This window comes from Hemitrygon akajei, unplaced genomic scaffold (assembly GCF_048418815.1).
Source record: "Hemitrygon akajei unplaced genomic scaffold, sHemAka1.3 Scf000053, whole genome shotgun sequence".
Taxonomy (NCBI): Eukaryota; Metazoa; Chordata; class Chondrichthyes; order Myliobatiformes; family Dasyatidae; genus Hemitrygon; species Hemitrygon akajei.
This window is the reverse complement of record NW_027331939.1, coordinates 4,842,868-4,870,818: the sequence shown is the minus strand read 5'-3', so window position 1 is coordinate 4,870,818 and position 27,951 is coordinate 4,842,868. Positions and strand designations below refer to the sequence as shown.

Below are 27,951 nucleotides of genomic sequence, written 5' to 3'. Positions count from 1 at the left end.
AAGAACTTCAGTAAGAATTGTTGTCAGAATGTCGTCTGGGAGGGAGAGATGAATTCACTGAAAATCTTCACCTACGTTAAAATGCCCGAAGGGAGGGTATTGCGACCTGATTGACAATCAGAGAAGGAGTGAGCCGCGGATTGAAAATGGCCACCCGTGATGAAATGCACTGACCTCTTCAGGCTGTAGAGCGGGGAAGGTGTCTTCAATGGATTTCTGTGCCAACTGGAGGCGAGGTTTAAAGGTGCGAGTTGGTTAGCGTCAATCAAGACCATCTTCTACAGGGGACATGGAGAGCGGGAGAGGGTGATGGGAAGAGATTGGGGAAGAGAGTGGGGAAAGCGAAGTGTAGAAGAGGAGGAAAGATGAGTGAAACCATCATCACCCCTGTGTGCTCCATCTCCACTTACCCTTCACATTTCTGTCCCTCTCTGCACGTCTTTTCACTCACTCTGCACTCTCTCAACCCCCTCGCTCTCCGCCCACACTCTCGCCTCTAGCTCTGCACCGCTCCGTCAGCACCCCTCTCACCACCACTATACTCTCCTCTGCACATCCTTTGTCCTTCATTCCCCTTTCCCCCGGTCTATCCCTCTCTTCCCATCCCTCCGCTCCATTAACCCTACCTGTAAGCCTCATAATTTGTATAATCTCTATCAAATGTCCCGGAAATCTACATTCCAAGGAATAAAGTCCTAACCTATTCAATCTTTCCTTATAACGTAGGTCCTCAAATCGCGGCATCATCCTTGTAAATTCTCAAAGTATTCTTACAAACCTATTTACATATTTCATGTAGTTAAGTGACCAAAACTGCAGACAATACTCTACATTAGGCCTCACCAACTTCAACATAACATCCCATCTCCTGCACCCAGTACATGAAGTCCAATGCGTCAAAACATTTCCTTACGACCCTATCCACATAGGACGCCATTTCCAACGCATTGTGACCTTGTATTCCCCGAACGCATTGTTGTACACACTCATCAGTGTCCAACTTTTAATCTGTAAACCCTAGTCTCCTGGTTCCCACCGAAGGTCCATTTGCTATTTTCCAGCTGATCCAAATCCCTCTGCAAGATATGATGGCCTCCTTCGCTGTCCAATATACACTCACTTGGTGTACATACAGAAACTTGGTTAAGTACATGGATGGGAGGGCATGATCTGACGGATTTACAGTTCGACACAATGATCGGGAGCAGTGCGTGGAAATCGCAATACCCCCAACCCCCGCCTCACCCCACAACACCCCCTACCCCACCCCAGCGTCGGGTTGCAGAACCGGGGCCATGTGCGGTAAAAGTTTCGCTGTGGGATTCCGAGACGAGGGCCACAATCTCAACTATGACTAACATATTCGCCACTGTGGATAAATAACTGGTTAGTTTAATCATTCTGACCAGACGCACCGCCTCTCACTCATCCATGACTCCTCACTGCCGCTCCCCGTCACAGTGGACTCTTTTTCTGGCCTCTCCCTCTTCCCTTCCAAATCGCTCCACACTCCTCGCCACCCAAAACACTGAACCCTCCTTTCTATGAACCCGAGCAGGTTACCACACTCTCCACACTGCACTCATTCACTCATTTACGCTGCAAACTCGTCTCCCCTCTCCTTTCTCTTGACGCCATTTTCACTCACCTCACCTTCCTCGCCACCCCTATAGCTCACCCCCACCACCTCGGTATCCTGCACACCCATCCTTCCTCACCCCTTTCTGTAGCCCACCACGCCGACTCCCCCCCCCACCAATTCCACCTTTCCATCCCAGTCTCCGTAAAAAAAACCTCCCACTCCCTTTCTTTTAGCCCTCTATCCCTTTCTCTCTACCTCGCTCTCCTCACTCTCCAGCTCTCTCCCCTTGGTCCAACCATCTCTAAATCCGCCTCTTTATATCCCCCGTGACTGTCCACTCTCAACATCAAACATTGCCAGGTGTGATGATGCGGCCATCACTGAATTGTGGCTGAAGGATGATTGCAGTTGGGAGCTGAATGCCCAAGGTTACGTGTTATACAAGAGGGATAGGAAGGCAGGCAGAGTGGGTAGTGCGGCTCTACTGGTAAAGGTAGGGAGATGTTACATAGGACCGGAAGATGTTGAATCCTTGTGGATTGAGTTAAGAAACAGCAAGTGTAAAAAGACGCTGATGGCAGTTATATAGAGGCCTCTAACAGTGGCCGGGAGGTGGACCACAGGTTACAACAGGTAATAGAAAAGGCGAGTCAAAAGGGCAATGTTATGGCAGTCATGGGACATGTTAACATGAAGGTCAACTGGGAAAATCAAGGTAGTAATGGATCTCAAGGGAGTGAGTTTGTTGAATGCCCGAGGGATAGCCTTTCAGAGCAGTTTGTCATTGAGCCTACTACGGAATCAGCTGGACTGGATTGGGTGCTATACAATGAACGGGAGGCGATTAGGGAGCTTAAAGTAGAAGAACCTTTGGAAAATGTGATCGCAACACGAGTGCGAGCAACTGAAATCATTAGAAGGGAAAAGATGAAATATGACAGCAAGCTAACAAATAATATCAAAGTGGAATATAAAAGTTTTTCCCCAAGTGTATATTAAAAATAAAAGAGAAATTGGAGTGGATCAAGGACCGCTAGAAAACGAGGCAGGAGAAATAATAACCGGGTACAATGAGATGGCTGATGAAACTAATTGAGTATTTTGCATCATTCTTCACTGTGGAAGACACTAACAACACGCCTGATGTTGTGGTGTGTGAAGGAAGAGAAGTGGGTGCAGTTACTATTACAAGAGAGAAGGTGCTCAAAATACTGAAAGACCTAAAGGTACACAAGTCACCGTGACCAGAAGAACTGCACCCTGTGGTGCTGAAAGAGGTAGCGTTAGAGATTCTGCTGGCATTAGAAATTATCTTGCGATAATCATTAGACTCCAGCATGGTGTCGGAGGACTGGAAAATTGCAGATGCCACTCCACTCTTTAAGAAAGGAGGAAGGTAGCAGAAAAGCAACTATAGACCAGTTAGCCTGACCTCAGTTGTTGGGAAGATGTGAGAATCAATTGTTAAGGATGAGGTGATGCAGTACCTGGTGACACAGGACAAGATAATACAAAGTCAGCATGGTTTCCTTCGGGGAAAATCCTGCCTGGCGACTCTTTCGGAATTCTCGAAGGAGATTACAAGTAGATTAGATAAAGGTGATGAATTGGATGCTGTACATTTGGAACTCCAGAGGTCCTTTGACCAGGTGCACACACATGAACTGCTTACCAAGTTAAGAGTCCATGGTATTACAGGAAATTCACTAAAATGGTTAGAACATTGGCTGATTGGCAGGACGCAGGGAGTTAAAATAAAAAGAACCCTTTTCTGGTTGTTTGCCAGTCACTAGTTCCACAGGGGTCAGTGACGGGACCGCTTCTTTTTATGCTTTATATAAATGAGTTAGATAATGGAATAGATTGTTTTGCGGCCAAGTTTTCAGATGATGCGAAGGTTGGTGGAGGGGCACTAGTGTTGAGGAAACAGGAAGGATGAAGAATGATTTAGTTTAGGAGAATGGGGAAGAAAGTGGCAAATGAAGTACAATGTGGGAAAATGCACGGTCATGCAACTTGGTAGCAGAAACAAATGGGCGGACTATTTTATAAACTGTGAGAAATTCCAGGAATCTAAGATGCAGGGGGAGATGGGAGTCCTTGTGCAGAACACCACGAAGGTTATCTTACAGTCTTAGTCGGTGGTGAGGAAGGCAAATGCCATGTTAGCATTCATTTCAAGAAGTCTAGCATACAAGAGCAAGGATCAGATGCTGAGGCCTTATAAGGCACTGGTGAGGCCTCACCTTGAGTATTTTGAACAGTTTTGAGACCGCACATCTTAGAAAAGATGTGCTGCCATTGGAGAGGGTCCAGAGGAGGTTCACAAGGATGATTCCAGGAATGAAAGGGTTATCACACGAGGAGTGTTACATGGCTCTGGTGCTGTACTCGCTGGAATTCAGAAGGATGAGGGGGAATCTCATTGAAACCTTTCGAATATTGAAAGGCCTGGGCAGAGTGAGTGTGGAAAGGATGGTTCCATCGTGGGACAGTCTAGGACAAGAGAGCACAGCCTCAGGATAGAGGGGCGCCCTTTCAAAACAGATCCGGAAAAATTTCCCGAGCCAAAGTATGTTGAATGTGTGGAATTCGTTGCCACATACAGCGGTGGTGGCCAGATCGTTGGGTATGTTTAAGGCAGAGATTGTCAAGCTCTTGATTAGACATGACAATGAACATTACGGGGAGAAGAGCGGGAACTGGGATTAAGGAGGAGGGAAAAGGTTTAATCATGATTAAATGGCGGAGCAGACTCGATAGGCCAGATGGCCTCAATCTACTCCCGTGTCTTATGGTCTGTCTTTCTCCTCCTCTCTCTTCCCCACCATCTCTCCACACACTCACTTTCATCTGCAGCTACCCGCTCTCCACTTTCCACACACAACTTTCTCAACACCTCACTCTCCTCCCATTCCTCAGCAATGGAGGGAGGTAGCGTTCTACCTCTACCTCCACCCTCATATAAAGATCAATTAACAAGTCAGTAGCTCTGTAACCGCGAACGCTGCAGATTCCAGATTCTCGGTAATGTTCGTTATATTGAGGAAATCACAGTTAGGAACGCCACGTGCTGGTTTATGTATGTTGCAAGCGGGGGGGGGGGGGGTGGGGCGGGGGGGTGCTGGTAGCGGATCCAAATGCAAGACACAGACACTGAAGTACTGGGAGCAGGGCTAAGATTATCATGAAAGCAAGGGAAGTCAGGAGGAAAGAACGCTGGACATGGATACAAGCCCTGGACGAGACACGCACACTGAGCCTGGTCTAGGACTCAGACTGTGAAAGCGGGACCTGGATGAGGAACTTGGAACTAGATGTCTGGACTAGGACTCCGAGTCAGAGACTGGACAGGGACCCGGGACATGGGTCTTGACTCGGGCTCGGAACCCGGATGCAGTCGAGGACTCGGGACTAGGAACAGACTAGACACAAGATAGCACTGGGATCACAGGGACGTGGCTTGGACTAGACCAGGATCTTGGACGTGGCTAGGACTGGGCGAGGAATCTCCAGCACCAGGCTGGGCGAGGTACTCCTGGGCTCAGGGAGGCACCAGAACTGGATGAGGACACGAAGCTCGGACTTGGACGGGGCTGGAACATGGCGCCCTGACTTGATCTTGGAACACAGAGCCTTGGTGTTGGAGTACAGGGTCACAGAGTCGGGACCCCTCCTTTGGAACAGGTCTGAGAGTCGGGGTTCTACACAGAACACAGAACCAGGACCCCTCCTTGGGAACAGGACTGAGAGCCGGGGTTCTACACAGAACACAGAACCAGGACCCCTCCTTGGGAACAGGACTGAGAGCCGGAGTTCTACACAGAGTCAGGACCCTCCTAAGGCCGGGACTCTTTCCTTGACGGACACTAAACACAGGGACACAAAGGGACAGATCCAAACTCAGTAATAGATACCTCCATATCTTGGCATGGCGAGGCTCCAGCCTCACTCCGGCGGTTGAACTTGACGGCGATACAGGCAAGGACGCAGGCGAGGTTACAGGCAAGGTAGCAGGCGCAGGAAACTGACGAAGGTTAGTGCCAAAATAACTGTTTTTTAAAAAACTTTTTTTTATTGTGTTTTCAGATAATTACAGAAAGAAGAAAAAAAAAATACCCTTCCCCCTCCCCTTAGCCCCTCCCCCCTATCATCCCTATAGAAAAAGAAAGAAAGGAAGGAAGGAAGGAAGGAAGGAAGGAAGGAAGGAAGGAAGGAAGGAAGGAAGGAAGGAAGGAAGGAAGGAAGAGTGCCTGGATATCAGAAGATCCCCACATGCTTCACGGAGTTCGTAATAACTTTAGTATGTATATTTCTTTCTTTCCCCAAATAGCCAATTACTTTATCTTCAGAGCACCTATATATTTAATCCTGTCTTTTGTAAATGAGGGCGCCAAACGTTCAAAAATGTTTCATATTTATCTCTTAGATTATAAGTAATTTTTTCAAGTGGAATACAGCTGGAAATTTCATTCTTCCAACGATCTATACTTAAGTATGCATCTGATTTCCAAGTAAATGCAATAGCCTTTTTGGCTATTGCCATTCCATTTTCATAAATTCTTTCTGATATTTATTCAATTTGGGTTTCGATTTTATCCCTTCAATATCGCCTAATAAAAATAATATTGGATTATGTGGAAGTTGTGTTCCAGTAATTTGGTCCAATAAAACTCTTAAATTTGTTCAAAAAGGTTGAATTTTAGAACAAGACCAAGTAGAATGTAAAAAAGTACCAATTTCTTGGTTACATCGGAAACACTGATCAGATAAATTTGGGTTTAATTTATTTATTTTTTGTGGTGTAATATATAATTGATGTAAAAAATTATATTGCACTAATCTTAACCGGACATTTATTGTATTTGTCATACTATCAAAACATAGTCTTGACCAAGTTGTTTCTTCAATTTTAATGTTCAAGTCACTTTCCCATTTTTGTCTTCACTTATGGACTCCTTGTTTAAATGCCTGTTTTTGAATCAAGCTATACATACAAGAAATAATTTTTTTAGTTTTTCCTTTCTGAATTAAAGTTTCTATTTTATTTAGATTTCGGCAATAACATTGTTTGTCCTAATTTTTCTCTTAAATAAGCCCTTAATTGGAAGTAACAAAAAAGAGTGTTGTTTGATACTTTATATTTATTCTTTAATTGATCAAATGACATTAATATACCTCCTTCAAAACAATCTCCTATATATCTAATCCCTTTTTGAAACCAATTATATAAAAGTTGATCATCGATTGTAAAAGGAATAAGTCTATCTTGAATTAAAGATCTCTTTGCTAATAAAGATTTCTTTGTCTCATCATCAACATTTATCTTATTCCATTAGTCAATCAAATGTTTTAATATAGGAGATTCTTTCTTTTCCCGTATCCATTTAGATTCCCATTTATATATAAAATCTTCTGGTGTATTTTCTCCTATTTTATCTAGTTCTATTCTAATCCATGCCAGTCTATCTTTCTCGAAAAAAGATGCAATAAATCTAAGTTGATTTGCATTATAATAATTCTTAAAATTTGGAAGTTGTAACCCTCCTAGATCAAGTTTCCACGTCAATTTTTCCAACGATATTCTTGACAGCTTACCTTTCCAAAGAAACTTCCTCACATATTTATTTAACTCTTGAAAAAACTTCTGGGTTAATTGTATTGGTAGTGATTGAAATAAGTATTGTAGTCTAGGGAATATATTCATTTTTACGGTATTTACTCTACCTACTAATGTTATTGGTAATATCATCCATTTATCAAGATCTTCTTGAATTTTTTTCAATAATGGTAAGTAATTTAATTTGTATAAGTTCTTTATATCATTATCAACTCTTATACCTAAATATTTTATACCATTTGCCGGCCATCTAAATTGAGTTATTAATCGACATTGACTATAATCTCCTTTAGTAAGAGGTAAAATTTCACTTTTGTCCCAATTTATTTTGTAACCTGATATTTTCCCATATTCTTCAAATCTATAGGATAATTTACGCAACGAGTGCAATGGGTTTGTTAAATAAAGCAGAACATCATCAGCAAATAAGATAATCTTGTATTCTTCCTGATTAACTCTGAAACGCTTAATATCTGGGTCCATTCTAATTAATTCAGCTAATGGTTCTGTCGCCAACACAAATAAAGCAGGTGATAATGGACAACCTTGCCCTTGTTAACTGAAATGGTGTTGAAATTTGACCATTTGTCACTACTTTACAGATATTATGAACTAGGTGAAAGATGACGTAAGGTCCTTGCATGGCAGTTAAAAACAGACCAGACTTCTAAAACGATAAATGCAATTCGAACAAGAGTAAATAAAATTACTTATAAACCTTTAGAAATTAATGAAACTTTCAAGAATTTTTATTCTGAATTGTATGAATCAGAATCACAAAATGATAATGTCAAGATAGAAAGGTTTTTATCACAAATAACTCTTCCAAAATTAAATACGGAAGAACAGAATGCAGTAGATATGCTTTTTACATTAAAAGAGGTTGAAGAAGCTCTAGGATCATTTCAAAGCAATAAATCTCCAGGAGAAGATGGTTTTCAACCTGAATTTTATAAAAAGTTTAAAGATTTATTAATTCCTCCTTTTGTGGAGTTAATACATCAAGCGGAAAGAACTCATAAACTTCCAGAATCTTTTTCGACAGCTATTTTAATGGTATTGCCAAAGAAAGATAGAGATCTTTTAAAGCCAACATCATATAGACCTATTTCTTTGTTAAATACTGATTATAAAATAATAGCAAAAATCTTATCCAACAGACTATCTAAATACTTACCAATATTAATACAGATGGATCAAACAGGATTTATTAAAAATAGACAATCGGCAGATAATGTAACTCAGTTATTTAGCATAATTCATTTGGCTCAAAAGAGGGAGGAAATTAGTGTGGCAGTTGCTTTAGATGCAGTAAAAGCATTTGATAGATTGGAATGGGATTTTTTTTATTTAAGGTATTGGAAAAATATGGATTAGGGGTATCTTTTATAAAATGGATTAAAATAACTGTTGAGATAAGCTGCCGAACTAACTGCCAAGGATTCAGAAGTGCGGGAACAGGAAGAAAGGAGAGAACAGTCCAGCAGACTGAAGATGAATCCCGAAGCTATTTATGGAGCTAGCCCAAAACGAGAATCAGGTGCCTCAATTAAGGCAGCCACTGGACCCAGGGAAAACAGAAAATCCCGGAATGAGGATCGATGAACCGGACCGTAAACCGGAATGCGGATTTCACGGACCGGACCATGACACTCACTCCAGTACAATCGCATGTTTATTGTGATTGTTTTTTATCTGTTAATGTGAGAGGGGGTAAGTTCAAAGGAGATGTGAGAGGCAAGTTCATTCACACAGAGATTGGTGGGTGTCTGGAATGCCTGGGGTGATGGTAGAGGCAAATATATTAGAGACTTTTAAGAGACGCTGAGACAGGCACATAAATGTGAAGAACATGGAGGGAGATGGACATTGCGCAGGCACAAGGAATCAGTTTAGTGGCCACTTGGTTGCTAATTTATTTGGCTGAGCTCAACATTATGGGCCGAACTTTGTTGACGTACTTTGTTACGTCAGCAATATTTCAATGTTATTTTCAGTTCGGTGCATTGTTTTACCATACCGAGCTGCAGAAATCCTTTCAGCATTTTGTCCAACTTTGCAAACTCATTCCTGATTCCCACATCACTCTCTGGGACTGGGAGCCTTTCCCCATCACCAGGTCTGAGGAAAAGCGGGGAATCCTCTGTCACGGTTTCCTTCTCTGTGAGTTCTGTGATTTCCTGTAAACATGGAAGGTGTTGAGTGATGGACTGAGTGAAAGAGAATGGAGAAGATATTATCTGCTCAATGATGAAACGTCTCAGTGACTTTGATCACAGGAACAGTCACTGCGCAGCCTGGCCACCCATACTGTATATTACTGGGTTCGGTAATTAGCAGCAAAGCACTGACATGTGGAAATTACAAATCAGAATATTATTAGAGGCACAGAGCCCAGCAGCACGGGAACAGGCTTTTCGGCCCTTCTAGTCAATGCGGACCCGTTTTTGTTTTTACTGCCAACAACCTGCATACACTTCCCATCCATCTCCTTACCCAAATTTATCTTTAGTGTCTAACTCGAACCCACATCCACCACTTCCACTGGCAGCTCATTCCACACTCTCACCAACCTCTGAGTGAAGAATCCCCCTTCAGATTCCCCAAAAATATTTCACCTTTCACCCTGAAATATCAAGTGTGACAGTGGGAGAGTGGGTATGGAACCGAAGGAAATAGCAGAGGTACTTAATGAATACTTTACTTCAGTATTCACTATGGAAAAGGATCTTAGTGATTGTACTGATGACTTGCAGCAGACTGAAAAGCTTGAGCATGTAGATATTGAGAAAGAGGCTGTGCTGCAGCTTTTGGAAAGCATCAAGTTGGATAAGTCGCTATGGATCTGAACATTTGGAGAGGTATAATATGATTAGTAATAGTTAGCATGACTTTGTGAAGGACAGGTCGTACCTTACGAGCCCGATTGAATTTTTTGATGATGTGACTAAACAAATTGATGAAGAAAGAGCAGAAGATGTAGTGTATATGGATTTCAGCAAGGCAATTGATAAGGTAACCCATGTAAGGCTTATTGAGAAAGTAAGGAGGCATGGGATCCAAGGGGACATTATTTGTGGATCCAGAACTGGCTTGCCCACTGAAGGCAAAGAGTGGTTGCAGACGGGTCATATTCTGCATGGAGGCCGGTGACCAGTGGAGTGCCTCAAGGATCTGTTCTGGGACCCTTACTCTTTGTGTTTTTTATAAATGACCTGGATGAGGAAGTGGAGGGATGGGTTGGTAAGTTTGCTGATGACACAAAGGTTGGATGTTTTGTGGATAGTGTGGATGGCTGTCAGAGTTTACTGCGGGACATTGATAGGATGCAGAAAAGGGCTGACAAGTGGCAGATGGAGTTCAGTCCAGGTAAGTGTGAAGTGGTTCATTTTAGTAGGTCAAATATGATGGCAGTGAAAATGTTGGGACTGAGATGAGGGGAAATGTCTCCACGCCGAGGGTGGTGAATGTCTGTAAATCCCCACCACAGAGGGTGTTGAAGACTCGGTGATCGTCCTCACATAAAACAGAGGCTGGCAGATTTGTGGAGACCCAAGGGATCGAGAAAATGAGGATCGGTAGAAGCATGAAGCTGAGATGGGAGAGTAGCCTCCATCTTGCTCATGGTTAAAGGGGCCGAATGGCCTCCTCCTGTTGTTTCTCACTTAATGTTTCAGTGTTCCTGTCCAGTGAGGCTAGAGGAATGTGAATAGAAATGAGTGTTTATAAACATAGACATTTAAATGACAAACACGAGGAAATCTGCAGATGCTGGAAATTCAAGCAACACACACAAAATGCCGGTGGAACGCAGCAGGTTAGGCAGCATCTATAGGGAGAAGCGCTGTCCACGTTTCGGAACGTTTCAGGACTGACGAAGGGTCTCGGCCCGAAGCGTCGACAGCGCTTCTCCCTATAGATGCTGCCCGACCTGCTGCGTTCCACCAGCATTTTGTGTGTGTTGACTGATTTAAAAGAAACCAGCTCATTTTCTGTGTGGGTCTGAATTGTGTGTCGGGATGGGAAGTGAATCAAAATTATAACTCTGTGACGTGGGGCTGGAGCGAAAGGGATCGGGGAAGATATGGAGGGAAAATCTAAATACGTATGGAAATTATATAGGGAAATAATGAAATAATGTGGGAAATGCGGCGGTGGGTAGGGCAGTATGTTAAGGGCGAGGAACAGTCACCGGTCACATGGGAGACCCTCCAGCGTCACGTGATCATGTTTTACCGCAGATCGGCAGCATTTGCGGGTTTGTTTCCGTGGCCCCGCCCACCGCCTGTGACGCAAAATGAAGCACATTGCGCATGCTCACAGGCCCGAGCCAGGCAGTGATGTTTTTTTCGTTCTTTGTGGAAGTGGGTCACCGGCGGGTCCGGGTTCGGGATCGGGATCGGGCGGGGGTCCTCGCCCCCTTGGACTGCGAGCCGGAGACGGATTATTCTCTGCGGGGCAACACCAACAATTTTCCTTCGGTGAGTATTGAAGCCGGTCTCGATCGGGGAGGTCTGACGTTGAGCGGTGAGTTAACTTTCCCGAACTCAAACAAGAGAAAATCTGCAGCTGCTGGAAATGCGAGCAACGCGCACAAAATGCTGGAGGAACTCAGCAGGCCGGGCAGCATCTAGGGGAAGAATACAGTCGACATTACCGGCCGAAACCCTTCGGCAGGACTGGAGAATAAAAGGTGGGGGTGGGGGAGGGAGAGAGAAACACAAGGTGATCGGTGAAACCTGAAGGGGGAGGGGATGAACTTTCCCGAACTGGCGGCCTCGCCTCGCTTCCTTCACAGAATCTGCCGGGGTCAATCCGGGTTGTGAGACCTTCACACCGAACCGTCTGAGATGAGCCGCCGCTCAGCCCCTGTTGTTCTGGTCCTATTAGCAGGATGAAGTAAAACATGTTTCTATCTTGTTACTGACAGAGAATTGTATAATCTGTGTTCCGTGTGTTATCTGAATGTACTTGCCTGTGATGCTGCCACAAGTCAGTGTTTCTCTGTCCCTGTACCTTCCCGTACTTGTGCACTTGGCAATAAATTCAACAGGACCTGAGAAATCTCAGTGAGATTTGATTAGTGATGATCATCTTGGCAGCTCGGTAGGTCGAATGTATGAGACAGTACACTGTTAAATGCAAAACCCTGAACAGTGTTGATGATCAGAGGGATCTTAGACTCCAAGTTCATCGCTCCCTGAAAGAGACTGCACAGATTGATCGGGTGGTTAAGAAGGCAAATGGCATGGTTGTCTTTATTAGTTGAAGCATTGAGTTCAAAAGTCGGGAAGTTGTGTTGCAGCTTTATAAAACTAGTTAGACCACATCTGGAGTGTTTCATACAGTTCTGGTCGCTCCCATTCTCGGAAGGATGTCGGGGCTTTGGAGTGGGCGCAGAAAAGGTTTACCAGGATATTGCCTGGATTAGAGGGCCTGAGCTATAACGAGAGGTTGGACAAAATTGTGTCGTTTTCTCCGGAGCCTTGCCGGCTGGGGTGAGACTGGATAGACGTTTATAAGATTACCAGAAGATTAGAAGCCATGTCTCAGAAAGGCAGCGTCCATTATCAAGGACCTCCAGCACCCAGGCCATGTGGTTTTCTCAATGTTACCAGCAGGTAAGGAGGTGCAGAAGTCTGAAGGCTCACACTCAGTGATTCAGGAACAGTTTCTTCCACTCTGCCATCCGATTGCTAAATGGAATTGAACCCTTGAACACTACCTCACATTTAAAATATATAGTATTTCTGTTTGTTGCACGATTTTTAATTTATTCACAGAAACATAGAAAACCTACAGCACAATACAAGACCTTCGGCCCACAGAGTTGTGCCAACATGTCCCTACCTTAGGAATTACTATGGTTACCCATAGCCCTCTATTTTTCTAAGCTAGAATTTCTTTATTTTTCTCCAGTGTTTCCAGGTACCTATCCAAAAGACCATATTCTACCCACCTCCACCACCGTTGCTGGTAGCCAATTCCACACACTCACCACTCTCTGAGTAAAAAAACTTATCCGTAACATTTCCTCTGCAACTACTCCCCAGCACCTTAAACCTGTGCTGTCTTTTCATAACCATTTCAGACCTGGGAAAAAGTCTCTGACTATCCAAACGATCAGTGCCTCTCATCATCTTATACACCTCTATCAGGTCACCTCTCATCCTCCGTTGCTCCAAGTAGAAAAGGCCGAGTTTACTCAAACTATTCTAATAAGGCATGCTCCCCAATCCAGGCAACATCTCTGTAAATATCCTCTGCACCATTTCTATGGTTTCCACATGCTTCGTGTAGTGAGACAACCAAAATTGAGCACAGTGGGGTGTGACCAGCGTCACATATAGCTGCAACATTACCTCTCTGCTCCTAAATTCAATCCCACGATTGAAGAAGGTCAATGTATCATAGGCCTTCTTAACCACAGAGTCAACCTGCGTAGCAACTTTGAGTGTCCTATGGACTGGGACCCCAGGATCCCTTTGACCCTCCACACTGCCAAGAGTCTTACCATTAATGTTATATTCTGCCATCATGTTTGACCTAACAAAATGAACCACTTCACACTTATCTTGTTTGAACTCCATCTGCCACTTTTCAGCCCATTTTTGCATCTTATCAATGTCCCACTGAAACCTCTGACAGCCCTCCACACTATCCACAACTCCCGCAACCTTTGTGTCATCAGCAAACTTGCTAACCCATCCCTCCACTTCCTCATCCAGGTCATTTATCAAAATCACAAAGAGTAAGGGTCCCAGATATGCTGTAAATGATTTAATTGTTTATTTTTATTATTTTATTTTGGGTTTTTTTTCCTTCTATAATATGTATTGCATTGAACTGCTGCCGCACGGTTTTCAAATTTCATGACACACACTGGTGATAATAAACCTGATTCTGATTCTGAGTGGACAGACAATCTATTTTTCCTGGGGGTTGAAATGTCTAATATATTTATGGTGAGAGGAGATGTAAGCAACATGTTTGTTTCTTTACACAGAGTGGTGGGTAGCTGGAAAACTCTGCCTGGGGTGGGAGACCCGGCTGGTCACGTGATCCCGTTTGCCCCTCCCATTTAACAGCAGATGGGCAGCACCTGTGCATCTGTTTCCGAGGCCCTGCCCTCCGGATGATGTGACACTCACTTCGCACATGTTCACTGTCTCCGGCCGGGCGGTGTTTTCTTTACCGCTCAGTGCTGAAGTGCATCATCTGTGGGATCGAGGGAAGGGTCCTCACCTCCTGGGTGGGGGAGCCAGGGGTCGGGATCACTGTCTGTGGGCCGAAGATATTGCATTCCCATCGGTGAGTATTGAGACCGATCCCAAGCAGGGAGTTCCGATGTGGGCCGTGAGCCCCAAACTGAGGACCAATTACTCATTTATCTTCCGATTATCTGGGCTGGTCAAAAATGTGTAGACTTCACTTAATCTGCATTGAACGATCCAAACCTGGAGCCCAGGCTGTCTATTTCCACAGAGTTGAAATGGGAAACCCACCAACAGGTCACGTGAGGCTGTTTACTGCAGATCTGCCCTACCCTTCACTTTGTGATGCAAGATGACATGGTGTGTGCTCAGAGTCCCCGGATGGGTCAGGATGCTTCCTCTATGTTGTGTTGGGGGATCTGACGTTGGTCACTGAGTCCCGTTAACTTCCCCCAACTCGCCTCGTTTCCTGAGGTTGCTCACATTTGTCCTTGAGCTTTCAGGCTGTTGTGTCTTCTCCCGGACTGGGGTGGGTGAGAAAGGAGAATGTCCCAGGTTTTGGATATCTTTGATTTCACTGCCTGCTTTACCGAGGGACTGGGAAGTCTCGGGGGGAGTGTGGTTTCTGTGATGTGCACGTGGCCAAGTGGTTAAGCAATCTGAAGGTCATGAGTTTGAGCCTCAGGCCAGGCAGTGCGTTGTATCCTTGAGCATGGCACTTAACCACACATTGCTCCTGCACGTTTATAGCCCAGATGGATCAAATCACCTAATCCTGTTCCTGTGTCTTATGTATTACCATGACAGAATGATGGCTCCTTCTTATCCCATATTGTTTTGTGATGTGTGAGGGACAATAAAAGATTGTTCACTGAGATTATTATATTTGGCTTCAACGTTTAAATTTCAGTGAGTTTTGTTCTTAGTAACATTAAGCAGAACTGTTTGTTCTCCTTTTCATTGTTAATGTGCTTCATTATCTCTCTGGTTAATGTTAGACCTGCGGTGAGAGGTTTATTGGAAGAAAAACCCCAGCTGGAAGCAAACCATGGCTAAAGATGTGGGAATAGCAACAAGTGAACTGGCCCGAGGACTGAGAGCATCAACTGGAGAGAACAACTCCAAATCAGCTGACTTGGAGATCCCAGTGAGTCAGTGAGGAGGAAGTTTGGTGAGTCTCATTTACTCAAACACTGGTCCTTTATACATTACATACCTGTACAATAGAAGGTGGGAAATAGTTGGTGAGACTGAATGTGCCCAGAAGAACCATTTATGCCTCTGTCAGACACAGTTGCAATCACACCAGGTCTGGTAATGTGCTTCCAGCAGCCCAGCCCTTTAAAACCACTCCCACTCTGTGGAAGTCGAATCTGGATAAAGTCACTCTGAGACCATACGGTACAAACTCTTTATTCCAAGCACCCGGGGCTTACTTAGTTAGTCGCTCAAACAGGAACAGTCTGTGACTGTTCCCACCCAATCCACTAACTGACTAACAATTCTCCTTACACCACAGATATATCCATCCAGATACCCCCACACAAGACAGGCTGGAGCCAAAGATATTTACTACATGACAGGCTGGAGCCCCTAAAGACAAACTACAAAATAGTCATAATGGTTTACACACACAGAACAGACTGAAGCTGTCCTATCTCTACATGTGAATGCGCAAGGAGATAAGCATCTTGAAACTCTAGCTAGCTACCCACAAGAAGAAACATGACTCAGCACATCGGTTGATCATCAGCAGTTTCTTTCAGAAAAACAGGCTGCTATTGTTTAACGAAGTGTTAACCATTTTACAGACTTTATCCTTCCCTCCTTTTGATCATTACATTATCAACAACGCAGTAACTTCTTACAGAGAAAGCAACTGATGACAGCATTGACTTATCAGTGGGTAAAGACATGGTACAACAGTGATTGTAACAAAGATATGTACAACTGTTAGGACATAATGCAGTATCATGCCACACATATTACCAAACAGGCCTTCAAAGATCACCATTTCGACCCTTCGGTGAACCCGTGTAAATCCTGCCCTGCTTTCTAGATGCTGTCAATCTCCTTTGCAGTGTGCTCGGAGAGGGGTGTAATGTTAGTAGATTCATCAGGGATATAGGTGCAGCATTCTGTGTCAATAACAGCACAGGTTCCCTCTTTCTCAGCTGGGATAAACTCTAAAGCTGTACGATTCTGTATGACTGTTTGCCAGATTGCAATCATTTCAGTGGATATTTCTGTTACTTGGGCCTGTGTTTCTGTCAGGGCCCCTGCAGTATTGTGGCCAGCTCCTCAAGTGCTGTATCCAAATTGATTTATCTCTCATGAATTCCTGGCTACTCCAGAGGAGAGAAAAGCGATCATCCAAAATCAATCAGTCTCAGTTGTTCCTCTCGGCTGCTGGGCACCTGCAAGTATGGCCAGGATGCATGTTTCCCAGTATTGGAAGTTCCGTTTGATGGGGGCCTGAGACACCATTCCTCAAAACACTGACAGCCACAGTCATCTCTGACTGGACCACAGGTCCTCATCTCACTTCCCCAGATGTTATTTGAGAAAGCCCAGGCTGAGAGTTCCTCACTCTGGTTGAGCGGGATTACTGACATTGGAACCTTAGTTTTACCATGCTGTGGAATTTCAGCACAAACGCAGCAGGCCCCTAGTTCTACCTGTTTGGCATAGGTATGACAGAAAGACAGAAATGTGTTAACATGAGGGCCCCCGGATGCTGGGGTGAGCCCTCTCAAAGACATAAACATGAACACCACTAACAACCAATACATTCTCCTTTAGTCCGAGAGAGACCTTCTACTCAGTTCCTTCAGTAACATGTTTGGCACCTAATGATGTATCCACCGAGATTGCCCCTTCAGTTTCACAGCTGTGGGGGTGGTCGGCAACACCTAATATGCTCCTCTCCACCGAGGTCCAAGATTCCCTCAATCCCAGTTGTTTGTCAGGAAAAAAATATCCCAGGTTCCATGGTGGGATAGTCACCCCTCTCTGCAGAGTAGTTCTCTTCCTTGTAAGTCTGTCGTACCTGTGAATGTATGCTTGGAAAATTTTGGTTAGTTGGCATATATATTTCCCCATGTCTTCCCCTCGGGTATGAATATCCAATTTTGCTGGTAGACTTTCTGGGAGCAATGGTACACAAGGTCTTAGTCCCCAGGGTGTCATCATGGGCCATCCATAAATGATTTCAGCTGGTGACAACCCTGTTTTCCCCTGTGGGGTAACCCTCATATGGAACTGGGTGACGGTAGGACCTTCAACCGAGTCCAGTCTCCACTGTTAGTTTGGCCAATTTACTCTTCAGAGTGCCATTGGCTCTCTCCACTGTGCCAGCGGCCCGTGGTTGGTGTACACAGTGGAATTGTTGCTTGATAGCTAGTTCATTACGTACGCCTTTGTTTACTTTCATCACGAAGTGTGGGTCATTGTCAGAGCTCAGCATCTCTGGCAGGCCGTACCCGGGAAGTATTTCCCGTAATAATACCTTCACAACAGTGATAACAGTATTATTGGTAGTTAGAACAGCTTCAACCCATCTACTAAACACATCTATAATACCTAAGCAGTATCTATAGCAATGTACTCTAGGCAATTCAATAAAATCAACTTGTAGACACAAAAAGGTCCACCTGGCAAGGGAGTCGTACCCGGTGTGCAGGGTACAGGTTACCAACCATTCCCTCCTTTCCCAAGTGTGTACAATTATGTATATAATCGACCAGTATTGGTAAAAACTGTGTAGGAACACAAACCTGTCCCACTTTGGTGATCCAAAAACCTAGGTCGTGGTCCTTCTGGCACCCCCATCTGGGACCACAGTTTTCACTCCTCCTCAGAGGCATCCCCCTGAGAAGAACAAAACTCGAGGTAGCTGTAGAGCGGTGAGTAAGTTGTTTACAAAGGTGGCATTACTAATGGGGTGGCCAGAGGAAGTCAGGAATCCCCATGTTCCCAGAGAGCCCCGTAGTCATGTACAATTCCAAATGCATAACGGGAGTCTGTGTAAACGTTCCCACTTTAGTCTGTTGCTGGGATACAGGCACGAGTCAGAGCAAACAGCTCAGCCTTCTGGGCAGAGACAGCTGCTTCAAAAGAGGCTTGCTCAATTACTTCACTGTCCATCACTATCGCATAGCCAGGATATCATTTTCCTGCTGGATCCACAAAGGAGCTTCCTTCCTCATAAAACGTTGCCTCGGGATTGAGGGGATATTACTAAATGGATGGGAGAGTCTGTCCTTCTTCTGTGGTGATCCAGACAGGGGGACAGTTGGTGCGACAGATTTCTTGGCCTGAAATTACACAGAGATGGGATACAGCATCTTGGGATTGAACACTATTAAAAGGTTGTCTTACCAGATATCCCGTCTTCACCTCAGACTCCTTCCCGTATTAGACTAGACCCGCGGCCAAGTCTTGCCAGTCTCCCTCGGTGCTGGAGGCTTATTTCGTTAGGGTGTAGGCCAGGAACCCTGGGCTCTTTGGCTTGAACCCAGTGCAAACCCTAATGGTGGTATGGGGAACTACCAGTTCTGTCTGTCGCCAAAGGAAATCCGGAAATTCGGCCAGTAATGCAATACCGTCTCTTCCTTTAACCTGTCTAATCACCGTGACTGGGAAATTCTGTCCATCGAGGGGTGCATAATATTGGCTTTCCTCAGTGGCGCACCCCGTAGGGTCAAAGCACAGAGTCACATGAGGGTCGGCTGCTGGCAGAAGGAGTGGAGTCTAAATTAAATGCCCTCCACTTGGGGTCGGAAACTGGAGAAGCTGTCGGTTGTTCACCTGTCAAGGGTGACAGCATTGTCTGTGCAAAGAATCTCGACTTCCAACAGACAGAGCAAGTCTCTCCCTGCTAGATTACACACCCCCCCCCCCCCCCCCATCTGGTGGTGACTGTAAATGAAACCTCACACTGGCACCCCTGGAATTCCACCTGCAGTGGCTGGGTACGTGAATACGTACGTTCCGTGCCTTCGAACCCTGACAGAGTGATTATAATGTCTGATAGCTGGAATCCCTTTTCCAATACTAGTTCCTGATCGAGAGTGGTTGTGGTTGCCTCATATCAATCATAAACGGAACTGGATTTCCAGCAACTTGCAATATTACATTGGGCTCTTCCTGAGGGTTGGCACTCATGGTTGGAAGCATCTTCTTGTCAGTTTCCAAACGGGTTGTTGTCCCTACCTGTCCTGTGCTAGATTTTTTCTCCCATTTCTGTTCCTCAGATATAGCCCGCTCGCGTCCTTCTTCCCGCTGAGCATATTCAGCTTTAATATTAGTTCCCTTCGGGGTTGATCGAGATTCGAAAGTTGGGTCCTAATGATATGTCAAAGCTCGTCACATTTGATTTCGGTCATTGTCAGTCCAATCCATATTATTTGTTTTAATCATGTTGGCTAACTTAGTTGGTAAGCATTGGAGCAGTAGGGCATTAAACTGGGGGGGACAGATTTGCTTGGTCTCCTGCGAAGGTGCCGTAGCAGGCCACAAATCGCTCTCAATAGTCTGGTCCTGATTTCCCAGCCTTATGTTTGCATTCAGGTACTTTAGTGATGTTTACAGGTTGCTGGAGAGCCCTTTCCAAAGCTTGAATGATTTGGTCCATCTGTTCATTCTCATTATGTTTTCCCGCCTGTGACTGCTGATAGGTTTGGTATCTCAATTCTGCCTTCAATTTCCACCCCTCATCAGCTGAGAGAATCATGCAGCAGAGACCAAATAAATCTTGCGGAGTCACATTAAACTTTTGTGTAGTACTGTGGACACACTGAGCAAACTGTGCTGGTTTTTCTTTTCTATCTGGGGCCTGATTCATGATCATTATCATTTCTTGAGGCTTCCAGGGTGCATACACAGGAATCACTGAGGGCTGTCCCTCCTCCTAGTCCGAGGCGGAGCATTTGCTACTGCTGTTCAGGAGGATTTAAACTAATGTGGCAGGGGGATGGGAACAAGTGCAGAGAGACAGAGGGGTGCAAAATGAGAGTAGAAGCAAAAAGTAGTAAGGTGAAAAGTATAAGTGGCAGGCAGTCAAATCCAGGGCAAAAATCAAAAAGGGCCACTTTTCAACATAATTGTATAAGGGCTAAGAGTGTTGTAAAAACAAGCCTGAAGGCTTTGTGTGCCAATGCAAGGAACATTCGTAATAAGGTGGATGAATTGAATGTGCAGATAGTTATTAATGAATATGATATAGTTGGGATCACAGAGACATGGCTCCAGGGTGACCAAGGATGGGAGCTCAACATCCAGGGATATTCAACATTAAGGCGGGATAGACAGGAAAGAAAAGGAGGTGGGGTAGCGTTGCTGGTTAGAGAAGAGATTAACGCAATAGAAAGGAAGGACATTAGCCTGGAGGATGTGGAATCGATATGGGTAAAGCTGCGTAACACTAAGGGGCATAAAACGCTGGTGGGAGTTGTGTACAGGCCACCTAACAGTAGTAGTGAAGTTGGGGATGGCATTAAACAGGAAATTAGAAATGCGTGCAAAAAAGAAGGAGCAGTTGTAATGTGTGACTTCAATCTACATATAGATTGGGTGAACCAAATTGGTAAGGGTGCAGAGGAAGAGGTTTTCTTAGAATGTGTGCGGGATGGTTTTCTGAACCAACATGTCGAGGAACCAACTAGAGAACAGGCCATTCTAGACTGGGTATTGAGCAATGAGGAAGGGTTAATTAGCAATCTTGTCATGTGAGGCCCCTTGTGTAAGAGAAACCATAATATGGTGGAATACTTCATTAAGATGGAGAGTGACATAGTTAATTCAGAACCAAATGTTCTGAACTTAAAGAAGGGCAACTTTGAAGATATGAGATGTGAATTAGCTAAGACAGACTGGCAAATGATATTTAAAGGGTTGACAGTGGATAGAAACATAGAAAATAGATGCAGGAGTAGGCCATTCGGCCCTTCGAGCCTGCATCGCCATTCAGTATGATCATGGCTGATCATCCAACTCAGAACCCTGTACCTGCTTTCTCTCCATACCCCCAATCCCTTTAGCCACAAGGGCCATATCCAAATATAGCCAATGAACTGGCCTCAACTGTTTCCTGTAGCAGAGAATTCCACAGATTCTCCACTCTCTGTGTGAAGAAGTTTTTCCTCATCTCGGTCCGAAAAGTCTTCCCCTTTAACCTTAAACTGTGACCCCTCGTTCTGGACTTCTCCAACATCGGAAACAATCTTCCTGCATCTAGTCTGTCCAATCCCTTTAGAATTGTAATCGTTTCAATAAGATCCCCCATCAATCTTCAAAATTCCAGTGAGTATAAGCCTAGTCGATCCAGTCTTTCTTCATATGAAAGTCCTGTCATCCCAGGAATCAATCTGGTGAACCTTCTTTGTACTCCCTCTCTGGCAAGAATGACTTTCCTCAGATTAGGGGACCAAAACTGCACACAATACTCTAGGTGCGGTCTCACCAAGGCCTTGTACAACTGCAGTAGAACCTCCCTGCTCCTGTACTCAAATCCTTTTGCTATGAATGCCAGCATACCTTTCGCCTTTTTCACCACCTGCTGTACCTGCATGCCTCCCTTCAATGACTGGTGTACAATGACACCCAGGTCTCGTTGCACCTCCCCTTTTCCTAATCGGCCACCGTTCAGATAATAATCTGTTTTCCTGTTCTTGCAACCAAAATGGATAACCTCATATTTATCCATATTAAATTGCATCTGCCATGAATTTGCCCACTCACCTAACCTATCCAAGTCACCCTGCATCCTCTTAGCATCCTCCTCATAGCTAACACCGTCGCCCAGCTTCGTGTCATCCGCAAACTTGGAGATGCTGCATTTAATTCCCTGGTCTAAATCATTTTTTTATATAACAAATAAAGCATTTATTAAACACTGAAAAACAAACTCCCAAAAGTAGACAAACCGCTAACGTAACTGGAAATCAGCTGCTGTGCGGCAGCATAAACAGTTCTTAAAGCAATAAAGCTTAAACAGTTCTTAAAACGATGTTGCAAAAACAGTTCTTCAAAGTAGTACTGCAAAAGTTCAAAATGCTTACAGTCCATTAATGGAGAGACTTTTTAGACAATTTCAATTCTCTTTCACGTCGTGTTGTTGTGGTACCCAGTCGAACTATACTTTTCCCGGAGAATTTACGAAGATGAAAATGAAACGGCTTAAAGGCACTGACCTTTCCTTTATAAAACTGTGCCCAATCGTCTCTGCTATATTTCGCAGGGATTAACATGGGGACAGCCAATGAATTCTTTCTGAATGTGGATCAAACAAGGTCGAACCTGTTTCACCGTCGAAGTCGACTTTTCTTGATCTTTTAGCTCCCGAACTCCGATCTTCACTCTCCACTGATTTTTAAATGGCAGTATTATAAAGCTGTCGATGACCTTTTAAACTTTAGGCATTAATTAAAACTCCACCTTTCAACCAAAAAACGAGATAACAATTCCTTCTCTATTGTCAAATGGTTTCTTTGATGCTTATTAAATTTCTTAGAAAAGTAAGCTACTGGATGATCAACCTCATCACTCTCATTACTTTGCATTAATACTGCTCCTGCAGCCTCATCACTAGCATCTACAGCTAATGAAAAAGGTTTTTCAAAGTCAGGTGCCTTTAGCACAGGCTGTTGACATATCATAGTTTTCAATTTTTCAAATGCTTCTTTTTAAAAAATATTTATTTATTAATTTTTAGAAAATTACAAAGAATAAATGTGATGATAAATAGTGAGAAAAATAACATTAACCCTCCCCCCTCCCCCCTTAAACCTTATCTAAAGAGAGAAAAAAAAAGAGAAAGTTTGCCTGGATATCGGAGGATCCCCACATGCTCCATGGAGTTCAAAATAATTTTAATATTTATTTTTACTTTCCCCAATTACTTTATAATTTTATCTTCAAAGGACCTATATATTTAATCCTATCTTTTGTAGGTATGGGAGCCAAATTTTCAAAAATATATCATATTCATTTCTTAGATTGTATGTAATTTTTTCAAGTGGAATACAACTATGTATTTCATTAATTCAACAATCCATAGTTAAATATAAATCAGATTTCCAAGTAACTGCGATAACTTTTTTGGCTACTGCCAATGCAATTTTTATAAATTTTTTCTGATACTTATTCAATTTAAGTTTCGGTATGTCCCTTCAATGTCTCCTAATAAAAATAATACTGGACTATGTGGGAGTTGTACTCCAGTAATTTGTTCCAATAAAAGTCTTAGATTTATCCAAAATGGTTGAATTTTAAAACAAGACCAAGTAGAATGTAAAAAAGTACCAATTTCTTGATTACATCGAAAATATTGGTCAGACATATTTGAATTTAACCTATTTATTTTTTGTGGTGTTATATATAATTGATGTAAAAAATTATATTGTATTAATCTAAGTCGAACATTTATTGTATTTCTCATACTATCAGAACATAATCTTGACCAGTTTTTTCCATCAATTTTAACATTCAAATCAAATTCCCATTTTTGTCTTGATTTATGAATTCCTGATTTAATTGTCTGTTTTTGAATCAAATTATACATACAAGATGTAAATTTTTTAATTTTACCTTTTCGAATTAATATTTCTATTTCACTAGATTTTGGCATCAACGTTGTTTGACCCAGCTTTTCTCGTAAATAAGCCTTTAATTGAAAATAACAGAACAGAGTGTTATTTGATATTTTATATCTATTTTTTAATTGATCAAACGACATCAATATACCTCCTTCAAAACAATCACCTATATATTTAATCCCCTTTTGGAACCAATTATGTAAAAGTTTATTATCTATTCTAAAAGGAATAAGCCTATTTTGAATTAAAGTTCTTTTTGCTAATAAAGATTTCTTTATCTCATCGTCCATAGTTACCTTATTCCATAAATCAATCAAGTGTCTTAATATAGGAGATTCTTTTTTTCCAGTATCCATTTAGATTCCCATTTACATATATAATCTTCTGGTATATTTTCTCCTATCTTATCTATTTCTATTCTAATCCATGCCGGTTTTTCTTCATCAAAAAAAGACGCAATAAATCTAAGTTGATTTGCTTTATAATAATTCTTAAAATTTGGAAGTTGTAACCCTCAAATTTACATGTCAATTTTTCCAATGATATTCTTGACATCTTTCCTTTCCAAAGAAATTTCCTTACATATTTATTCAGTTCTTGAAAAAACTTCTGAGGTAATTGTATTGGTAAAGTTTGAAATAAATATTGCAATCTAGGAAATATATTCATTTTTACAGCATTAACTCTACCTATTAATGTTATTGGTAACATCATCCATTTATCAAGATCCTCTTTTATTTTTTTTAATAATGGCAAATAATTTTGTTTATATAAATTTTTTACATCATTATCAACTCTAATACCTAAATATTTTATCCCATTTATTGACCATCGAAATTGAGTTACTAATCGACATTGATTATAATTTCCTTTGGTAAGGGGTAAAATTTCACTCCTTTCAGATTTTCGGAGAAGGACTTCTGAGAATCGGAGCAAGAGTGAGGTAGAAGCCATTTTGAATTTTACCGGTTTTCATCTGAGTTGAGAGAGGCGGGACTGCGCAGGCGTGTGACGTCAGGCAGTGAAGTGCGGGAGATTTAAAAGGAACATAGCCCGATACAGCGGGCAGCGTCGTTGCGGGCAGTGGAGTGAGCCGGGAGTAGAGTGGAGGCCTAAGGGCTTTGGCTCAACGGGCTTCGGCAGAACCGGGCGAGGCGAGGAAGACCGGAGCTGCAGAGCTCTCACAGCTAGTTGCTTGGTAAGTATTGGTAAGCAGTCCTGCTTCCTTTTACACTTATGACTTTAAAAGTATTGTTAAATAGTGTGATAGTTAGCTGTATTGGGGCAAAGGGTTCTTGCATAACTAATACTAGTACATTAAATTAACTATATAGCATGGAGCAGGTGATGTGTTACTGTTGCGAGATGTGGGAACCGGTGGACCCCATTGAGGGACACGGCGACTACATTTGCAGCAAGTGTTTGTTGCTCGAGGAAATCCAGCTTCATATTGATGAGCTGCAGTCCGAGCTTCAGACACTGCGACACATCAGGGAGGGGGAGAGTTACCTGGACTCTGTGTACCAGGAGATAGCCACACCTAATAGATTAACTAATGTAGATTGCAGTCAAGCACAGGATGGTGTGGCTATGAGTGAGGCAAGTAGGGGAATCCAGGAGGTAGGGCTGGAAGAGATGCAGGCCTTGCTCTTGTCCAACAGATTCGAGGCTTTAACTCCCTGTGAGGGCAGGAGCGGGGACTGTGGGGAGGATGAGCAACCTGCCCATAGCACCATGGAGTGGGGGGCCATTCCAGAGGGGGGAGTCAATAGAAATGTTGTAGTAATAGGGGACAGTATCGTCAGGGGGATAGATAGGGTTCTCTGCAACCGAGAGCGAGAGTCCCGAAGGCTATGTTGCCAGCCTGGTGCCAGGGTTAAGGACATCTCTTCTGGGCTGGAGAGAAACTTGCAGTGGGAGGGGGAGGATCCAGTTGGCTTAATACACATCGGTACCAATGACATAGATAGGACAAGGAAGAAGGTTCTGTTACAGGAATATGAGCAACTAGGGGTCAAATTAAAAAACAGAACCTCAGGGGTAATAATCTCTGGATTATTACCTGAGCCACGAGCAAATTTGGCTAGGTTAAATAAAATTAGGGAGTTAAATGCGTGGCTCAAAGACTGGTGTGGGAGAAGTGGGTTTTGCTTCTTGGGACACTGGCACCAGTACTGGGACAGGAGAGAACTGTTCCGGAGGGACGGGCTTCACCTGAACCAGGCTGGGATTAGTGTCCTGGTGAATCATATAACTAGGGCTGCAGAGAGGTCTTTAAACTAACTAGTGGGGGGGGGGGGGGGAGGATTCTAGAGAGCAAATAATTAAAAAGACAATGGAGAAGGTAATAGATGTAGGTAAAAGTGGAGGAATAAAAAGACAGAGTGTGTCAGGAGGGGAAAGAATGTACGGAGATAAGCGTAAAGTTGTACAAAAGGAAAAGGTAGGAAATAAGTGTCAAACATATTTGAAAGTCCTTTATTTGAATGCACGTAGTATTAGGAATAAAATTGATGAGTTGACGGTACAAATAATTACGTATGGTTATGATATTGTGGCAATTACGGAAACATGGCTGCAGGGTGACCAGGACTGGGAATTAAACATACAACGGTATTTGACAATTAGGAGAGACAGGCAAGAAGGAAAAGGAGGTGGGGTGGCTATGTTAATAAAGCAAGAAATCACTGCAATAAAGCAAAATGATATTGGCTCAAAGGATCAGGATAACGAAACAATTTGGGTAGAAATAAGAAATAGTAAAGGGAAAAGAGCAGTGGTGGGAGTAGTCTATAGGCCTCCAAACAGCTGTAACTCAGTCGGTCGGAGCATAAATCAGGAAATAGTTGGGGCTTGTAATAAGGGAACAGCTATAATTATGGGGGATTTTATCTTTCATATTGACTGGACTAATCAAGTGGGACACAGCAGCCTTGAAGAAGAGTTTATTGAGTGTATTCGGGAAGGGTTCCTTGAACAATATGTTACTGAGCCGACAAGGGGGCAAGCAGTCTTAGATCTGGTCCTGTGTAATGAGACAGGACTAATAAAAAAATGTCCTAGTAAAGGATCCTCTTGGAATGAGTGACCATAGCATGGTCGAATTCCATATTCAATTAGAGGATGAGAGGGTTGGATCTCAAACAAGCGTACTGAGCTTAAATAAAGGAGACAATGATGGTATGAGAGCGGAATTGCTTAAGATGGATTGGGAAAATAGATTAAAGGGTAGATCGGTACTTGATCAGTGGTGTATATTTAAGGAGTTATTTTACAACTATCAAGAAAAATATATTCCACTGAAGAAAAAAGTGTGTAAAAGAAAAAATAGTTATCCGTGGCTAAGTAAAGAAATAAAGCAAAGTATATGACTAAAAAGAAAGTTATATAAGGTAGCTAAATCTAGTGGGAAGATTGAAGATCGAGAAGCTTTTAAAGATCAGCAGCAAATAACAAAAAGATTGATTAAGAAGGGGAAGATAGATTATGAAAGTAAATTGGAGATAAACATAAAAGCAGATAGTAAGAGTTTTTATAGTTACATAAAAAGAAACACGGTGGCTAAAGTAAATGTTGGTCCCCTAGAAGATGAGACCGGGAAATTAATGGTAGGGACATGGAGATGGCGGAAACGCTGAACAAATATTTTGTATCAGTTTTTACAGTAGAGGACACTCAAATTATCCCAACACTCGATAAACAGGGGGCTCGAGGGGGAGAGAAGCTAACTACGATTCAAATCACCAAGGAAATGGTACTTGATAAATTAATGGGACTGAAGGTGGATAAATCCCCTGGACCAGATGGCTTGCATCCTAGGGTCTTAAGGGAAGTGGCGGTCGGGATTGTGGATGCATTAGTGATAATTTTTCAAAACTCGCTGGACTCGGCAATGGCCCGGCAGATTGGAAAAATGCTAATGTAACTCCTTTATTTAAA

The 27,951-nt window shown here is 43.1% G+C and overlaps 1 protein-coding gene across 4 annotated transcripts in view; it reads left to right on the top strand.

Annotated features, from left to right (window-relative positions):
• The first annotated feature begins 11,539 nt into the window (after window positions 1-11,539).
• Window positions 11,540-27,951, top strand: part of LOC140721281 (uncharacterized) — a 29,527-nt gene continuing 13,115 nt past the window's right edge. For all 4 annotated transcript variants that reach the window (XM_073036136.1, XM_073036137.1, XM_073036134.1 and 1 more), the window contains exons 1-3: window positions 11,540-11,683; window positions 15,415-15,587; window positions 24,915-25,210. The gene's annotated coding sequence lies outside the window, so the exon portion shown is untranslated. The remainder of the gene's footprint in view (window positions 11,684-15,414; window positions 15,588-24,914; window positions 25,211-27,951) is intronic.